At 39.6% G+C, this 18,305-nt stretch overlaps 1 long non-coding RNA gene across 1 annotated transcript; it reads left to right on the forward strand.

Annotated features, from left to right (window-relative positions):
- The first annotated feature begins 1,883 nt into the window (after positions 1-1,883).
- On the forward strand, positions 1,884-11,413 carry LOC311608990. Its single transcript, XR_014783215.1, has 3 exons — positions 1,884-1,957; positions 5,588-5,680; positions 5,769-11,413. It is a non-coding gene; the product is annotated as an uncharacterized lncRNA (long non-coding RNA).
- The last annotated feature ends 6,892 nt before the right edge of the window (positions 11,414-18,305 follow it).

Consider the following 18,305-nt stretch of genomic DNA (forward strand, 5'->3'; position numbering starts at 1 on the left):
GGAAAACGAGTGGTGATAAGCTATGTTTTTTTTTAAAACGATTTTGTTTTCGGATAGTATATTATAATAATTACGTTTAAAGGCTTGTGTGTCATCAGGTCAGTAGGAGTAACATACGTTGTTGTAGAGGACTTGTTAAAAAACAATATATTAGTTTTGGAACTAGTGGAGATAGCCAGGATCATTGTATTGGCCTCGAAAATGCCTACATCCCAGATATTTGTGGACATTTCCTCCAGGACAAGGGCTTGACTTCTAGTTAGGAATGTACAGGCAGAACCACTGCTCCTAAGTTTAAAATAGAACAAAGATTGTTTTATCCGATTCACATTTTTAAATAAAGGACACAATTACATAGATATGAGAGAAGTCTCTTTTTACTTCTCTGAGATTTTTCTTTTTTCCTTTTTGTGCTCTTTCAGGAGGAAACTTTTTTTTGTCACCATCATAGATCTGTAGCCGATCCACTTTTCTTAAACACACACACACACACACACACACACACACACACTCACACACACACACACACACACACACATACACACACACACAGAATACACACACACACACAGAATACACACACACACACAATACACACACACACTCACACACACACACACAATACACACACACACACACACTCAAAAACAGTAGAGTTTTATGTTTTAAAAAGGTATTTAATAAATACTGTATTATAGGCAATATCCTGCAACTTACTCTTTGTAGCTTATTGTTACCGTGTCTACTCATGATACCTATAGATATAGTCCATTTATTTGAACTTCTGGTTAATATTCTACGTTATTAGTATTCCACAATTTAATTAATTTTTTGTTCATTTTACAATCCAACCACAAATTCACTCCATCTTCTCCTCTTCCCTCCCCTCCTTTCCCCTCCCCTCCCCCTCCTCTCCCCTCCCTCCCCCTCCTCTCCCCTCCCTCCCCCTCGTCTCCTCTCCTCATGACTGTATGAATAGTTCCTACAACCCTACAACAGTCGCAGTAAAACGATGCTGTTGTAGGAACTCTTCATAGTATCAAGAACACTATAATGTGTACACTTTTTGTGTACCAGTTTAAAATAAGCATCTGAAAATTTAAAGAAAAGAAGTCCCATGCTTAAGAAAATGTCTGAAAATTGAAGACCCAAATGGAACAATTTTGTAGTACTGTCTGTGGCCAAAGGTCTAGGAACTTGGGTGGTCTGAGATACAGAGGACAGGGATTAATTTTCTTCCTGGTGTCATCAGTCCTAGAATCTTGAACTCTGACATTGTTAAAGACTTACTCAATATTTATTAAAGAATATATACCTACATTTCATATTTGTATAAGATATAGCATATGTAAATATACTCACATATATTATTAAATTAAACATATATTTATGTATCTTATTATATATGTTTTACATGTTTAAATACATATTTGTTAAATTTTTTTAAACAACTTAAATCAAGACACAAAAAGAATGCACTGAAGAGAGACCCACAAAGGAATTGTGAATTGTTTGAACTGAAGACAATAGTAATGTTAACTGTGCATGTGTGATACACCTAATGTGATAGCCACAAAGAACCTTATGTACTTTAATGCATTTTAAATGCAAATTTTCATTTTATTTTTTTAAATGCAAAAGTTTAAATAAATTATACATAAAGAATATATTATGTATTTTATATATTAACAATATATATTATATACATACATATATACACTTATATATGGGAACTCACACACACACACACACACACACACACACACACACACACACACACACGCACATGCACACAGACATATGGAAAGTGATATCCGCAGGGAAAGAATGAGAAATACCTAATCATGTACTTTTCTTTCTCCAGGGAGAGATCTGATGTTTGAGGCCAGGAGACAATGACTGTCTCAAATCAAGAGAGAGGGAACTACCCACCCAGCCCAGGAGGGATCAGATGCTGGTGTGTTCCTAGTGATATGGAGGCATCTTTCCTGTCTCCCAATGCAAATGACAGCCTTTTTCAGAACTATTTTATTGGCATAGCCATAAGTAATGTCTCCAGATAACTCGGTATTCTAGAATTCTGTCAAGCTGAGTCACGGCAGTGCCCATCACACATGACTTTTCATATACATGACTCTCTCTGTCTCTGCCTCTCTGTCTCTCTCTGTCTCTGTCTCTCTCTGTGTCTCTGTCTGTCTGTCTGTCTGTCTGTCTGTCTGTCTCTCTGTCTCTGTCCCTGTCTCTCTCTCTTGCTCTCTCTGTCTCTGTCTGTCTGTCTCTCTGTCTCTGTCTGTCTGTCTGTCTGTCTGTCTGTCTCTGTCTCTGTCTCTGTCTCTGTCTCTGTCTCTGTCTCTGTCTCTGTCTCTGTCTCTCTCTCTCTCTCTGGACTCACGGGACAGTAAGTAGTTGGATAAGGTGCAAGCATAGCTGTGTGTTGGTTTATCAGCCAAAGGGACCAGGCAGAACCACTCACAGAAGTCACAAGCGATCCCAAAGTATATAACTGAAAGCTTAGACTTTACATGAATAGATTTCTCGAAATGCCTGTTTCTCCCATCCTATTTTTTCATTTTCCTTCACTTCCTGCTGAATCACTTCTTTTAATATTTCCCTTACCAAAGACCCACCAAATTACAAGCTTTTCATCTATTTATTTGACAATGTCTGGATTTTGTTTTAAAAAGTCAAAAACCTATTATCCCCATTTTATAAATAAAGAGTCTGAGTCACAGATTGGCTAAACGAATTTCTCAGACAGGAAAACTCTGAGAGCTACCAACACAGAGTGCCAGAGGCAATGGGATGGCTTGACCTAAGAGGAAAGTAACTCCCCTAAAAGTCTGTTCATAACTGACCAAATAGGAAATGTCAAAGCGGACAGGATGCAAAAAGTGATGAATTACTCTGTTTTCTTAGACTTTTAGTCCTTTTCTCTTAGGTAGGAAGGGAGTGTTCAGGTAGGGCTGGGCCTGGGTTTGCTGTTGTACTTCTGCTCATGAGAAGATACTTCCTGTAAGACAGAAGTCATGTGTTTTAGAATCTCAGGGAAGAGCAAGAACCTTCCTCTGTCTATTTCATCCTTAAGTAACTTTTTCTAGAAGGTAATTATATATATGCTTAGCGTCTCTACCTTTCTTTCTTTTTTCTTTCTTTCTTTCTTTCTTTCTTTCTTTCTTTCTTTCTTTCTTCCTTTCTCTCTTTCTCTCCTTTCTTCTCTCTTTCTAGTTACCTGCTCTAAATTAATTAAATTAATAATTTATTGTCTCTATATTTCTTGTAGTTGATTTATAATGGATTCTAGAAGATGGTCTCGGATTAACCTCTGAATTTATTTATATGTTTCCCATGTCTGTCCTTGTGCTCAGCTTGCTCATTGATATGTCTTCAGTGTTTCAAATGTACTCAGGAGAAGGTTTACTCTACAAGTGTTCATTTCTTAAGTCCTACGCCTCCCAATCTTCAGAACTTGCTTTTGGACAGCTCCAGCGCTGTCGTTTATGTCAAGTACCTATTTGTGGTGATGCAGGACTGGAATATAACAGCTGAGGGTAGTCATGGAGACACGGTGTGGCCATATGATGAAGCCTTAGGGAAAACCCTGTACAGAGGCCTCTGGAAAACTACCCTGACTTACGGTTCATTATATGCTACCATACGTTGCCACTGGCATAATCAACACCTCCGCATGACGCCACGGAGACAGGACTCTTAGACCTGTGCACCTCACTTGTCCTGGCCTTCATCCCTTGTGTTTGTGCTATTGCTAATGTTTAATCTGCATTCCTCCACTTTAATAACCTGTAACCACACTGAAAGCCTTTTCTGAGTCCTGTGATCTGTCACATGAATCATTAAGCCAAGGATGATCTCAAGGACCTCTCAGCCATAATATATATATATTGTTTGCTACATGTTATTCAGTTTTTTAATTCTCTTATTGCTATGGAAAAATAGTATTTACATTTCCTTACTTTTTAAAATGTTTTAAATTGTACATTTGAAGTTTCTTTCTGATTTGAAAAATTTGGGAAGTGGGGTATAAAATTTGCCTCCTGTTGAGCCTGCAGTTTTGCTCCTCTGGTAGCCCATAGTGTGGTTAACTAGAAGCAGCTGGTTACAGTTTCAACTCAAGTAGTCTCGCACAGGCAGCCAGCCCTGTTAGGGCATTTCCAAAGAGAGGATTTACATTTACTTATGGCACTTATGGCTCTTATGGCACTTATGGCTCTTATGGTCAGGGTGTTTTTAGGTTCCTCCTTTTTTCTGATCTTTATCTTAAAGCTATATCAAGGAAAATTATTGGTGTTTAATATTGCTTGTTATTTAGCTATCTCTTCATGAGAAGTTTCACTCTGTGGTTCAGGGTGTCCTCAAATTCACTAAGTTGCTTCGGGGAGAAACGCATAGCATCAGTTCCAGGATGCGTCATCAGTACTTAAAGTCACAGGATGGAGAAAAAGACACACTCTATAGTATGTTTACATAAACATAACCTTTCCCCAGTCATTATAGCCCACTTACAGGTGATAGCAACTATGATACTGCATCTTCAACATGACTAGTCAACACTTTCAGGATGTTGTCCCGATGCCCTTATTTTTCTACTTGGAGAAGTGATGTCAATTGCAAGTTCACTTGTGCACGTGGGCATGCATGTGACTGTGAGCGTGCATGTGTGTCTACGTGGAAAAAAATCTTTAAAAATCACCTAGCTTATATATTACCTAGTTTATGAGATGGTTTTAATTATTAAATTATTCAAATAAGCCTCCAAATTTTATTAGCTTTTAGAGCGAGGATACAAAGTAACGTGTACACTATGACACCTTTATACATATGGTTGCCTTATTTGTCCCCTGCTCCCCTCTCTGCTCCCCTTTTCCCTAGCAGTTCTCCCCCACTCCCCGTACAGCCTCTCTGCTTCATATACGCTACCTTCCCTTTCCCTCCTTGTTCCTCCTTTAAAATGTCTTATCCAGAAAACACACACACACACACACACACACACACACACACACACACACACACACACACGGAGAGATCTAAAAATAAAGACATCATTGTGATTCTTGTAAATTTGCAGATGATAAATATCATAGACATAAACACACATAGACACCCAAGCGAGTGAACATAAAAAACACATTGATTAACAGCCAAGAATTCCACATTGTGTAGAGATTTGGTAGACAGTTCTAGAACCTCTGCTCTTAACAACTTCGTTTGCACCCACAGTTCCTGGAAGAAAATCAGCCCAGAGAGCGCTATTGCTGGAAACGCAATTGAGTGTTTTGGGTTTCACTTTATATGAATTAGTAATACCAACAAGATCACAACTAATCTTCCAGCAACTCAATACCCACCTCTCATTCCCGGCCAATTTTCTATTACAGTCAATTAGCTGTTACATTCATTATGATTCGACTAAAACCATCTTGACATGCTGAATTATTTTTCACTCATTTAGTCATGTATTCTGTCAATCAATATATCTTTATTGAGAATCTATTATCAATCAACCACTTTATTATGAATTGGAGCTACCAAGATGATAATTGTTCCTGGATTTAATATACTTTTTTTTCAGAATGAAAAGCAGTTATGGGTATATTTAGACCTGCTGAGCCTATTTTAGTGTACTGCATCTGCTTGCCGTTTTATTGATACCATCTGACTTTATGTAAGATGTGTCTAAGGGTGTTCTGATCTTTCCAAGTCAGTGAATAGATCTCAATATTAAATACAAACTCGATCTGTTACTTTCTTAGGAAGTGAGAAAACGTGGGGGAGACCCTTGTAATGGCAGCCAGCACAGATGGCCCAAGGGAAACACGGAAACAGAAGAAGCCTGTAAGAAACCGCATGAGTCATATGTTCGCATTGGCTGAGAATGTTCACGTAAACCACGGCTGACAAAGGTTGGGATTCCACTTAGGAATCCTAGGTGACTGCACACTCTGTCTCTAACCCACACTTGCCTTATTGGTTCACCGCTGGATATAGTCAACGATATCCCAATTCACTGGGTAGATTAGGATGGAAAAATTATGTTTCTAAAGAATGAGTTCACAAGACTAAAACAGAAGAAAATGTCAAGGTAGTTTCTCCATGACTGAACACCTTTGGTTACACGTCTGTGTTTGCAGGTATGGATTACCTGATCAGAAGCCAGGTGTTCCATAGTTATGGAGAAGCTCGGGCTGTGGCACAGTGAACGCCTCTGAGCTTCTATGTCAGGACGTCCAAGTTTCACCCTGGAACTGAGTTGGGTTTCTTTTTGTAGAAGTTGGGGGGTTCTGTCCTACGGGGACACCTTTGATAAGGAAGACTGAACCTTAGCAGTAATAACACTATCATGGAAGTTGTTGACCTGTTCAGAACGTGGGATTATTAGAACAGAGAGACTTTGCTGGCCACGAAACCCTCTTGCCTACTGTCAGTGGTTACAGATATGAGTTGTGGGGAGTCTTCTTCACTACAGCGCCGTTCATCTCCCATTTCCCCACAGCAAGGTTCCGTCGGCTGGCTGCTGGAACCTCATGTCCCAGGAGTCAGAGGGACAAGGTCAAGGTCCTCTCGCTCCTACTGTCCGTGCTCTGTGACTTCCACTCTATGGCAAACTTCCCATCGCTCCACTTTCTCTATTTTCTAAGCCACATTGTGCATTCTATTAGGAAGGCTTTATTATTATTTTTTCCTGCTGTAGATCCATTAATTTTATTTTCTGTTTGCCAACAAAAGTCTTTAGACCACCACCAACAACAACACCACCACCACCACCACCACCAACAACAACAACAAAAACTATCAGCTTTTTAATCTTTTGGATCAAAACATGAACAATAAGTTCAAATAATACTAGAAATGAAAGATTTACAATTTACATTTTTAAAAAAGGGAAACTTAAAAACCCGGTCTTCTGTTTGTGGATAAACTTTGCTGGTCCTGCAGCGAATTCCTGAAACTGGCTTTGCAGAACTAGTCACAGTGGTACATAAATCAACAGCTGGAGATGACGAAGAGGAAGCTCGTGGGAGCTCAGAGTGAAATATCGCTGCTTTTCAACATTTCCTCGGTTACTGGAAGTGGCAGGGAGTGGTGACTGCGGGAAAGGAGCATGGGTGGACATATCCTAGTAGCAATTTTACTCGCTCACTTGATTTTTGTTTGACGTCTTCTCATGCCTATAACATTCTGCATTTTTTTTTGAGGTGCACTGTTAGCCACAAGCCAGAACCAAGCCTTACTTTGTGCCAACTGAATGCCAAGGCCCAAACCGTGGAGCCTTAACTATGTGACACCATGCTGTGATCACGTGGTCCTGGATGTGCGGATTGTAATCTTTTTTTCTGTACGACTGCACCATCTTTGGATTTATCCAGCACTATGCATCTTAAACACTATGATTCTGGTGTGGTTTATGCCTTCTCAAATAGAAGGCTTTTCAGTTTTCCCCCAAGTATCTGTCATCGACATGTCTTCCTATTCTGATTTTGATTTATTCACGTTGCCAGTGTCTCCTGGTTACTAACCCATGTAGCAGCCTGTTCATTTGTGCATAATCATTTGTATAAGGTGGAAAAGTTGAAGTAATATAAATTTTGTCCATTATTCCCGCCCCACTCACCCCCCACGTGAATTGTGCTTCACTACCCTCCTTCAACACAGCTTACTCATTGGCTTGCTCCTGGCCTTTTTATGGCTCCCAGGCAGGTTTAATACCTGTGATTAACTGAGTTTTCCAGGTTGACATCTGCATTTAATCACAAGTTATTACCCATTTCCTCGGCTGGTCAGTGTAACATTTCAGTCACCCCTTGCTTCTTTCTCCACTCATGTAGTAAAAGACTCAAAGTCATCTGTACTTTCTTTTAGACTAGAGCTGCCCTTAGATACTATTTAGGAAAGTTATATTTCTTTTGAAGTAGTTACAGGAAGCACATGCTTAATGCATATAAACAGAAGGGGTTGGGCTGGCTCACTGCTTGGGAAGCCGTTGTTGATGTACTGAGCTCTTGTATCTAGATGGCAGCATTTGCCTCAGAGAGAAATCAGAGGCCATATTGGACCCCAGAAGTCACATGGCTCTTGTGTACCCACATATGATTCAGAAAGCAAAATTCCTAAGTTCAAGCTTCCCTATTTTGGGGAAGGGATGTTGCCCAGCAAATTCATAAGCAGCCCCTATATTACTTGAAACAATCCTCCTCTGGTTTTCCAAACTCTTTAATTTCTTAGTTATGCATCATGGTGAATTAAACGTTAGCAACTTGCCATGTTCTCCCCCTGCCCCCTCGACTGATCAGGCCCAACCATTCTTTCACATGGCTCCGAGTTCTCCATGAACCTGCTGTCGCCAATCAGCTTAAGGAAGAGGGGTTGCGTTAGAGCCGAGCAGCCAGGTGGGTGATAATGTCTGGTCACTAGAACCTTGGCAAACCTTGAATGAATTCAGGTCAAACTTTATATTCCACGGTTTTGCTCTGCAGGGTGGGAAATGGTTAGGGCATATGCAACGATGCAGGGATTATTATTTAGCTGAGGTCTGGGGTATGAAGAATATTTTCATTTTTATTCTGCTTAAATTTATATAGGGAGTTTTAAAAAAATTGAACTTAATATTTCAACCAAACATATCATATAACCAAGTTATTCTCACACAATTAATGTTGTTCTCAGAAGTTTGGAGCCACAGCATATGTAAAAGGCCACATAATGGCTATTAGGTAGTATCCTTTCTTTATCTTTATCAACTCATGTAAGGCTTTTGTAAATCATGTACTTGCTGTGCACAAAACCTTCATTGCTTTGTTAGGAGCCACACCTTGCTTACAGCCTTTTGGTAAATGTCAGACCATTGATGATGAGCATATGGTCAAAATTCAAGCAAAACTGAACAGTGTTTGGGGCTGGCTACCAAATAGTTTCTATCTTCCTCTTCTTAGTTCTCAATTTGTAAAACTAAGTTAGTGACTCATTTTCCAGATAGTATCACTTCACTGTTGTTTCTACTCCTACATGGACACAAACAGAGCAAGAAAAAAAAATCTAGATTCGTTTTGTTGCCTCGTTAGTCCTTGTTTTTTCATACTATTTTCCATCCACCATGACATCAGCATCCTTGACCACTTCCGGTATCTGCTATGCCTTGCAAGAGTGACTGTGAATCATACATGAGAAAACTGTCATTGTCTCCAGAAATGGGGAGGGGGCCTAGCAATGCCTCAGGAAGTCTTAGAAGCCCATTTTGCATTTCTTTTTGCCTTTCCTCAGTAAAATTTCTCAATTCCAACCTTTCCACCAATAGGGTGGTGGTACCTTCAACAGGCAACATCCTCTCAAAAAAAAAAAACAAACAAAAAAACAAAAACAAAAACAGAAAGCTAAATCGGTACTAGTACTTTTCTCCGAGCTTTCTTTCTGTTTCACCTTGCTACAGCTACTGTCAGTGCTACCCAGTCATGCTCAGTTCTTCTCTAGGACACTTAAAGCAACCTTCCCATACAGTCGCTTGGGTGGCCTGGGCTCCTGTATATATTCAGGTGTGCTCTGGACCTGATGTCTACATATTGGTCACCTGTGTCTCCTACCTCCTTAGCAGACATATCCCTTCTCTGAACTCTGCTGCTGCTATTTTCCCTTCCCTTAGGGGAAAAATGGTGATCTGAGGCTAGTGATGAAAGGCACATATTATCATCAGATCCAGAAGTAAGTGCAACAACTTTACTGGGTATATTAGTCACCTTAGCATCACTGTGATAATTGGTTTGTGGAGATCAGATGCTTGCTTTGGGTCACAGTCACGGAAGTTGTAATTGGAGACTAGGTGACCCAGTGTTTTGGGCCTCTAGCTAGGATAGTGCACTGTGGTACTAGCATATGACCAACAGCTCACTTTTTGAGGTTAGAAACAGATAGGAAGAGAATAAGACCAGAATTTTCAAATTCCCTCTGTAGACACGTCCTCTTCAGTTACCTGCAGATCTTCTGTAAGGCTCTACTTCCAAATAGTTCCCTTTTGTCCATCTTGGGGGACCAAACCTTTAAGGAATGGACCATTAGGAATACAATTCAACACTGAAACTGTAGAACAGTGCAAAGAAACAAATGCAAGGAGTAATGAACCGAGGCCTAATTCTAAAGCCTTAACTATCTTGTCCTCTTTTTTGTTGACTTCTCTCTAGCTTTCATATTACTTTAAATAACCTCATGAAACTAAAAAGCTTCTGTAAGACAAAGGACACTGTCAATGGAATAAAATGACAGCCTACAGACTGAGAAAAGATCTTCACCAGCCCTATGTCTGACAAAGGGCTAATATCCAAAATATATGAAGAACTCAAGAAATTAAACACCACAAAACAAATAATCCAATTAAAAATGGGGTACAGAGCTAAACAGAGAATTCCCCACAGAGGAATATCAAATGGCAGAGAAACACTTAAAAGAAATGCTCAGCATTCTTAGTCATTAGGGAAATACAAATCAAAATGACACTGAGATTTCATCTTACACACTTCAGAATGGCTAAGATCAAAAAGTCAGGTGACAGCACATACTAGTGAGGGTGTGGAGAAAGGGGAATACTCCTTCATTGCTGGTGAGAGTGCAAACTTGTACAACCACTTTGGAAATCATTCTGGCGCTTTCTCAGAAAATTAGGGATAGGGCTTCCTCAAGACTGAGCCATTCCACTCCTTGGGATGTACCCAGAAGATGCTACACCACACAACAAGGACATATGCTCAACTATGGACATAGCAGCTTTATTCGTAATAGCCAAAATCTGGAAACAACCTAGATGCCCTTCAACAGAAGAGCAGATACAAAAACTGTGGTACATTCACACAATGGAATACTACTCAACTATCAAAAACAAATAAATCATGAACTTTGCAGGCAAATGCATGGAACTAGAAAAAAATCATCCTGAGTGAGGTAACCCAGACCCAGAAAGACACACATGGTATATACTCACTTATGAGCGGATATTAGCCCAACACAGATGTGCTCTGAAAGACCCCACCCAGTGGGGAATTGGGACAGATACTAGGATTTGCAGCGAGGCAAAGCGCTGCAAGCTGTATGGAAGAGTTTGGGAGCTGAGGTGGGGATTGTCAGGAGCCCCACAAAGAGACTATCAAGGCTGGTAGATCTGGACCCAGGGGGGCCTGCACACACTGATGCATCAAGCAAGGACATTGTAAGCAGGGAACCTAGACCCCCTGTTCAGAAGTAGCTGATGGACAGCTCATTCTTCATGTGGGGAAGGGATGGGGAGAGTGGGGGAAGACTGCCTCTGACATGAACTCTGGTGCCCACAATTTGATCACTTCCCCTTGATGGGGAGGCCCAGTGGGCACACAGAGGAAGGGGATGCAGGCTGTCCAGATGAGACCTCATAGGCTGTGGTCAGATGGCGGGGGAGAAAGACGCCATCTGTCAGAGGTCTAGGGGAGGGGAATTGAGCAGAAGAGGGAGGTAGGGTGGGAACAGGAAGATAAGAGGGAGGGGATTACAGTCGGGATGTAATGTGAATATGTTATAACAAAATAAAAAAAATTTTCCAAATGGTTTGCCCTTTTTTTTTCTTTTTTCTTTTCTGTATAGAAATGAAAATGTGTATTTTTTTTAAAGCAATTTCACCTCTCTGTTCCAGGCTATATAGGGAAGAAAGGAGAGACACAGCACTTACTGGCTGATGGTGAAATGGCTCTTTTATGGTCACTGTTTGATATGTGTCCATGCATATTTGAGGGCTAGTGTATTAAAGCAGTTTGGGAACATTCCTTTAAAAAATTTTTTTTTAGATTACAATATAATTACAACATTTCTCTTTTCCTTTTCATCCGTCTGAGCCGTACTGTATACCCCTTCTGGCTCTCTTTCCATTAGTTGCTACTGCATGTGTATAAACTCCTAAATCTGGCCTGCTCAGTCCTTACACTGCTCCTTGCATACACGTTCTCAGGGCTGACCAGTGGGTACCAGGGAACCAGCCGATGTGCTGTCTGCTAGAGAGGACGACTCCTTCTGCTCTCAGCATCCCTGGGCTTCCCGTAGTTCTCTGTGTGAGGCTGAGGCCCTGTGGGCTTTTTTCCCTGTCCTCTTTGGCATGTCCGTCACTCTCACCCTTGTTTGGCTCAGGTTTGGGGAGTCCTGTGAGTGAGACTTTGTGGGTGCAGCTCCTGGCATTGCTAGGAGACACTCCACCAACATTTTTTAGTGAAAGAGGAGTGAGGTCATTTCTCTTCTAACTTCTGTCTGTGGTTGTGGAGAGCAGGTCAAAGCCTCAAATACTTCTTTGCTTTTATTTCTCCCTTAGGAAAAGAAGTCTTTCTAAAGACAAAAATAAAAATTAAGATGGTTATAATCATTTTAGCATTTGCTCACTGAATTCCAACTTTTTTTTTCCTAAGCAGAGAGAGGTGTGGAGATATACTCATTCCTACAAATATTTTTCTTTTTATATCATTGTGTATTAACTGTAGAACATCCTGGGCTTTGTTTTGCCTGTATAAGATAGCTTTACTGTTGGTAACAACTTTACATTCCCTGCCCTTATTTTCCTCCTCACTCTTGTACCTTCTGGATATCTTCATTTTTTTTTTATATCCTATTTTTATTATCCTCATCATTTTTTCCTTATTTCCTTTCTTTAGATCCCATAAGAAAAAGCATGTGATATTGTTTTTCAAATGACTTAATTTTATTAGCATGAATGTCTCCAATTCTACTGATTTTCCTGTAAGTGGCATTATTTGACTATTAATTGGTGGCCAGTACTGATGTTGCCTTGATGACTCTATTTGATGCTGATTTTGGTGCCGTTGGGTGCAGTGGCAGGAGAGATATAGCTAGATCACATGGTAGCTCTGCTTTTGAGGAACCACTGTACTTATTTATATAGTTACTAAAATACTACTCATATTGAGGACATATAAATGCGTGTCGTTACACCTTAGATTGAGTACTTTTTACATGCATACTGTTCCTCGTGGTACTAACTATTTTTTCTTACAGGCATACTTGAAGTTCAGTATATTCTTTTCTATTGCCACTGACAAAAAAAATTAACTTTAAATCTTACCCTCTCTTCGCAGTCACCCCACGGTTATCCATAGGGGTGTCTTGTGGCACTTCCCTTGATGTGTCTGGCTCATACGTGGTTGGTCTACTCCCGTGGTGTGGCGCACATTTCCCTTTTTGTCTTTTATGGTGACTTTGATGGGACATTTAGCATTTGTTGGAATGTAACTCATTCAATACCAGGGTTTTGCTTGGAATTCTGGGGCAAAGAAAGGAAGGTAGCCTATGGGAAGTGTCCTTTGCCCTGGCTTTCTTCATAGACCTCGCCCCCGACTCACTGCCACAGAGGAAGGCTTATGTGTTTTCTCAGGAGACAGGCAAAGGAATTTTGGGATGCCTGCAGGGACATGTTTATAGTTTGGCTCTGTGAAGAAGACTCATCCACAACTATTAAGATGACACACTTTACTTTCTTTAAATATATTTGGAGAACATTTCATTACCACATCTTTATTACATCTACTAGTTATTTTTTAAAAAAGAGTACAATATTCTTCCTTTTTATGTTCATTTCATAATCAACCACAAATCTTAGTGATATATTCAAAATAATACAAGCTGCAAATTTTTTCCAGAGAATCAGATTTACATATATACCTATGTATCATTTTAATCAGGTTTACATATATACCTGTGTATCATTTTAATCTCTAAAGACTTGAACAGGGCTTTAATACTAATTACTGTCATTATTTTATAAAAGCAAAGTTTGTTTGGAAATTTACATACTTTTATATACCAGGCTTTGATTATTTACTACTAACAAACATAAACCTGTGGATTATGTTCTTATATCATCATGACTTCTGGTTTGAGGGATTATCAACTAAGACAACTAGGAAAAGATAAATATGACTGTATTTTACTTTTACAGATTCAGTGCTCCCTGTCCAGAAGAGACTATTGGATCCTTCTACTCAACAGTTTATGCATTATATTTTTAAAGTTGTTTTTCCTAAGAAAAGTATGTTTTCAATTTTATATTTCCTCATACCACAACATTATCATATTTCAAACAATGTTTCCCTATTTTCTTAATCAGCTTTAGAAGTTAAAATTAAGTCATTCTGCTACCTTGTGGCTGAAATTTGAAATAGCAAATACTGCATTTAAAACTTAAGACTTTAAGCTTAGTGTTAAGATAAAAAAATCAGTACCTGAAAAAACAAACAAACAAACAAACAAACAATCAACTGATCTAAGTAAAAACCTTCGTTCTTATCAATTTCATCCTCCTTTCTGCCCAGGAAGACAACAGGAAAATGCCAATGATGCTGTAAAAGTGACTGGGCCCAGGCCTAGGGCAGATGGGAGATAGGTACTAGAGGTTCTATTGACTTCTTAGAGACACCAAGGGATTAAAATTCCCAGTGATTTTCTCTCAGAAGCTCAGATTCCAGTATATCAAAACAAATGATTTTCTAGCAGACGAAATAATTCATCATGCAGATAGGAAATTTTCTTTGTTCTTTTTCATTTGCGCCAAGGTTAAATCAGCCCTTAGATTCCGCCTCAGAAAGACAGGAGCGACAGTGCTGTGTACAGTTTCCTTTCCTCGTTTTGGCTCTGATAGAGACTCCTGTTAGGAAAGGAGACGTGATGGTGAGCCCATGGCCTCCAGCGTTTTCAGAGGCCCTCTGTTCTCCTCACTTACAACCTCTGCACGTTGAGACAATTGGTGGCCTAGCTTCCGCTCTGGCCCTCAGAAGACGAAGAGGCCTTGCCTCTCTATCTCTGAAAAGAGGAAGGGGCCATTTTTCATTATTGCTTAGATCTTTAAAGTAGTTCGTTTTTTATCTTGTAAAAAAAAAATTTAGGTTTTATTCGTAATCTTCACTACTTCCTTTAAATCCCCATCTTGATGTTTTTGTTGTGAACCTTGCCTTTAATGGATGAACCATTTCTCCAGCCAACTTCCTCAACCTAAAATTCCTAGCAAGAACCTTCATTTTGTGGGCTACAAAGAATGCCTCCATAGTTAACAGAAACCTTGTAGTTTATGCAATATTAACAGCAGAGTGGATACCTGAGACACGGATGATTCTCTGAGTTGAGCCGACCACTCTCCATTTCTCATATAATTGCATTTGATCGATGTTGTTTACGTGTCTGCTTTAATCATTAAGCCTTTGTTCACCAAATTTCATTGTAATGTAACCCACAAAATAGACACGCATCTGTTCAGTTCTACCACCACCTTAAAAAAAAAAACCCAAAACAAAACATCTTTTTCTTTGCAAAGCCCTCTATTTCCTCTGGCAGATGCTGAAAGTATTAGTGGTGGCCAAGAGGCTTCTGTCTCTTAATGCGTAGCAGGTGTGGTGAGAACGCCTTATTATTTATCACTTCCTCGGCCAGGACACTGCTCTGCGCTTGTACGGCATTTATTCTCTTCTCTGTCAATGGCGTCTTTATTTCCTATGGAGTATCTCTGTGTCTGAAACGAATGTTACAGCTCACACTAACCCTTGACATTCACTACCTCAGAGACTACCTTCACCTACCGTGCACAGTAATGGGGGTCAGATAAAGCAACTCCCCTAATGCTTCCCAGATTGGGGATTATTTGAGGTCACAGGGTAAGGGAGTGGGTGGAAAGGGTAGGCTACGGAGGAAGGAGATGACTATATTTCTTGATTGGGCTTTTGTTTCTGATCTTCGATGTGAGATTAGGAAGCTTTCCCATGGCCTGCCTGCTCCAGATGGATTGGAGCGGGTCCATTTTGGTTTTCTTTGTTTGATGTTCTGCCGAGGTTAATGAGAAAAACACCTTTTTCTTTTCTTTTTTTCTTTTTTTGGATGTCTGATAGTTCTACATCTTAAGGCTGAATCCAGTGTCCACAGGCTTTAAAATTCCTTAACCTGTATTAACTCTATTTCTTTGAAAATATCAGAGTTTAGATTCTGAATCTAGTCTGCTTGAGATTCTCCCATTATGCTCAGACCTTTTGGGGGATGATGTTCAATGGTGGACACCACTTTGAAAAGATTAATCTTTGCTTCTTCGTGTTCATGTCTGTCTGCACATGTAACTGAGATGTCCACGGAGGCATGAAAAGTTTATCATAACCACTGGATCTGGGCTTGTAGGCAGATTTAAACTGCTTACCATGCATGCTCAGAACTGAACTCAGACCCCTTGGAAGAGCATCAAGGGCTCTTTAAAATCTGAATGCTTTCTCCAGCCCCTAGCTCTATATACAGTTTATAAAAAGAGTAATAATTTTGATTTGTAGATAGCTTCATTCACATAATCTTTCGGTTTCATGTGTCCTAGAGAAGTTTAGGGTTTAGACATAGACGATGTGAATTTTCTGGGATTTGGTCCCAAATATCCTTTGCAGGAAGTGATCCAAACTTCTATAGCCACGATAGTCTTATATGAAGCCAGAAAAAAAAATTCAGGAGCAACTTTGGCTTCATGAGTGCCCCAAGAGAGCATTCAGATATGCAAGAGTTGATCGTATGGCTGTTGCCCTGTACTTCGTTCTGGCCACTTTTCAATTCTGACTAATTATCTTATGATTAAAAGCCACAGCACCTGTAGAAACCCTTCAATATGTAGGTGGTTCTAAGTCTATTCAAGTCTTCTTTTAAAACCAACCAAACAAAAAACAAAACCAAAAATAGCATTTGTCAAAAGCAAATAGAAGTGAGTACGTGTGTGGGCCCACAGTTTAATGTGGATTTAGCATCCCATGGCTGTGAGGAAAATGACATGCATTTTAAAAATTATTAACATGTTAAACATTCAGTCTAGTATTCTTGTCTATTATGTATCTTCTCCATTATCCTGTAAGATAATCCGTGAAACATCTTAAACTTTAAAGTTTCTAATAATTTGTCTCAGAAATTTTATGTATTACAGACTAAATCTTTATTCTTTACCCAAGGAATGTGTCAATTCAGGGCTAATATCTCAGAGTGGCCATATTACTGAAAGAATTCTCTAGATTCAATGCAGTCCCATCAAGATGCCAACAATAGTCGCAAAACAAGAAATAACTAACTAACATGCAGAAGGAAACACAAAATATTCAACATAGTTAAAGACACTTGACCTAAAAGGAGCAATGTAGAAAGTATGACAACACTTGTTCAAAACATACTGTAGAGCCAGGGACATGGAAACATCGTAAAACTAATGTAAAAATGGGCATTGAGTCCAAAGGAGTTATTCCAACTGTTTTTCCAGACACCTAACTCCCACAAATGATCCATGAGCATACATTGGAGGAAAGAGAGTCCTTTAAATAAAAGGTGCTAGGTAAACTGGATATTCACACATACAAAGCTGAAACTAGGGCTCCTATCTCTCATCTCTCTAAAAACTTGATTAACTCAACATTGATCAAAGTCCTTAATATAAGACATAAAACTTAGAATGAAACATAGGGGAAACATCTGAAGATTTTTGTTTTGTTTTGTTTTGAGACAGGGCCTTTCAGTGTAGCCTTGGCTGTCCTGAAACTTCCTCCATAGACCAGGATGGTCTTGAACTCAGAGATTTACCTTTTCCTGCCTCCCAAGTGCTGGGATGAAAGGCTTGCACTACCATGCCTAGCTTATATTTGAAAACGGAACTACCAGGCAATGACTTTCTGAAAAAGACCCTGATAGCTGGTGAGATGGGTTGATTTATGCAATTGCATTAACTTAAAAAATAATTCTGCACAACAAAAGAAAATGAATAAGAACAAAGAGTGCATGGATTAGAAATCTCTGCCAGATTATGTGTTTTTTTTAAAATGTCTTTTCTGAGAGTGCAGAGACAATTGGGAACCAGCAGACATTCTAACAGTCCTTTATGGACAATCATAACCACCCAAGTTTTACTAATAGATTAACTTACGTAGATTTTATCCCTGGTTGTCCACATGTTACTGTTTCCGAACCATCCTGTAGGCATTATTTGGAATGTAAGATGTTGAATGTAGATTGGGACATTCAGCGTTGACACTCTGTGCGTATGTGTCTGTTTTATTCCCTTGCTGTTCCTCATGGAAGGAGTTAATGACATAATTCATGAAGAAGAAAGCCTCCTGGAATTTGATGGTAGCGAGGAGCAGTGCTGGGCTAATTTGGCCATTGTACATAGCGCAGCTTGGCATCTCAATTTCAGCCATAGCTGAAGTGCTAAGTCATGCATGCAGATGTTGACGATATGACCTCAGGGGCTCTTTCAGGCTGTGAAGACTATTATGCTGAGTGCATTT

This window comes from Acomys minous (genome assembly GCF_964271855.1).
Source record: "Acomys minous genome assembly, chromosome: 11".
NCBI classification, from domain to species: Eukaryota; Metazoa; Chordata; class Mammalia; order Rodentia; family Muridae; genus Acomys; species Acomys minous.